Raw genomic sequence first — 1,798 nt, 5'->3', positions numbered from 1 at the left:
GTTTTCATCCTCCTTGTCTCTTCTATCTCAAAATTTTTTTTTTGGTGGTATGAGTAGAGTAGTTCTAGGGTTTTGACTTGTGGTCAATTGAGGTTTTGCTTGGGGTTTATATGATCAAAATGTCGTCTTTACCATTAGATTGTTCTTTTTTGAATTTTGTTTAGGGAGTTTCAAGTAGTGAATTGAGGAATAATTTGAATTTTTTTTTTGTTGTTTTTTTGTGTTTACCAAACACCATGACTATCATTTTTCCATTCTGATACCATTCCTGAAATAGATTTACCAAATACCATTTTTTCGTTTAAAAACGACACTTTGACACAGAAACTGAAATTTTTGTTTTTGACACGAAATGTCGTTTCTGGAATAGAAACATTACCAAACGCAACCTCAAGAAAAGGAGAAGAACTGTGAAGAAATGCTACACTGCTATTGTGCAATCCAAACAAGCAATCTTGTCCCCCTCCAGATCATGCCATTGAATGTGCCAATCGCCGTCAGTCGCGCTCCATTCAAAAGAGAGAGAGAGAGAAAAGAGTGGAAGTCTAAAAGGACCATTAGGGCACGTCATTGAATCTTTTGTGGAGAAAGTAAGTAACGTGGATTGGCCAATGTTTACTCTTCCACTAATGGAATTCAGGGTCGGCAGCATCTATAATGAGCGACAAACATGGACAAGGGAGTTCTTATTTGGCAATAACAATTGTTTCTTTCTTGGTGAAAAATTGGAATCGTGGTAGGGCAAGCAATGGTGGAAAAATCCAATGACGCCGGGCATTGATGTAACAATTAGGAATCAGGCCAAAATAAGCCATAATCACCTGAATCCTAGAAATTATCCGATTATTTGTTTTGGTTGTCGTGAAGAATCGGAAATTAGTTGTGAGGGACCAAGTAAATGAATTTTTCCCTATCTAAGAAAGAGAGAAGGGAATAGAAAGAATGACAACCGTAACATCCTCAAGGCCACCAAAGTGAAGGAGGTCTGCTTTTCCCATCTTGGAAGATTCATCAATCAGATCATCAATTCGAGAAGGGGAGTTGGGAAGAATAGAGAATGGGGCAAAGGAAGAGACCAACCCCAAGATCCATGGGTTTAGTCCAAACGTAACATCCTCACGTTTTCGCTTGTTGAGATTAACTTCATCCGCCGATCACCATGAATAGAGATGACGAAGTTGAAGTGGGCAATGGTTACACTTCAACACCAGGTATGAGATTTTAGGGTTGAAGATGTAATAAGGGCATAAGTGAAGATATCATAAGGGTAAAATAGTTTTTTCAATTTCAAAACTAAATACACTTGAGAAGTTAGTTGGGTTGGGTTTATTTGTAATAAACGAAACACAAGGGAGATGGATAATAAGGAGATGCTTGGCTTTTTTGGCTGCAAAAGGAAGAGCTTTAAGGCGAATGCCGTATAGCAAAGACAAGAAAGACTAAGACCAGAAAAAGCTTGGCAAGCAACTGCTAAAGGAAGAGGAAGAGTGAGTTTACATTACTATTCTTCACTTGTTCGAAAGCCAGGTCCGAAAGTTACAAAGATACAACTCACAACAATGCCGCGAGTCACCTCGCACTCAACAATCAAATTACTGCACCCTTAATAGAGTCAAGACAATGATACTCTACGATCAGCTTGACCATCGAGAGAGAGTGATCATAGATCAACTCGACCACCCGCCCAGGGGGGGAGGAGAGTGCTCGTAGACAGATGCGAAGGAGGAGGATGTAAATTTCCGTAAGATGAAAAGCAGCCGTGTAGGCCATGTGAATTATGTATTAAGAAAAAAAAAAA

This window comes from Macadamia integrifolia, chromosome 1 (assembly GCF_013358625.1).
Source record: "Macadamia integrifolia cultivar HAES 741 chromosome 1, SCU_Mint_v3, whole genome shotgun sequence".
In the NCBI taxonomy this organism is placed as follows: domain Eukaryota; kingdom Viridiplantae; phylum Streptophyta; class Magnoliopsida; order Proteales; family Proteaceae; genus Macadamia; species Macadamia integrifolia.
Note: the sequence above shows the minus strand (reverse complement) of the source record.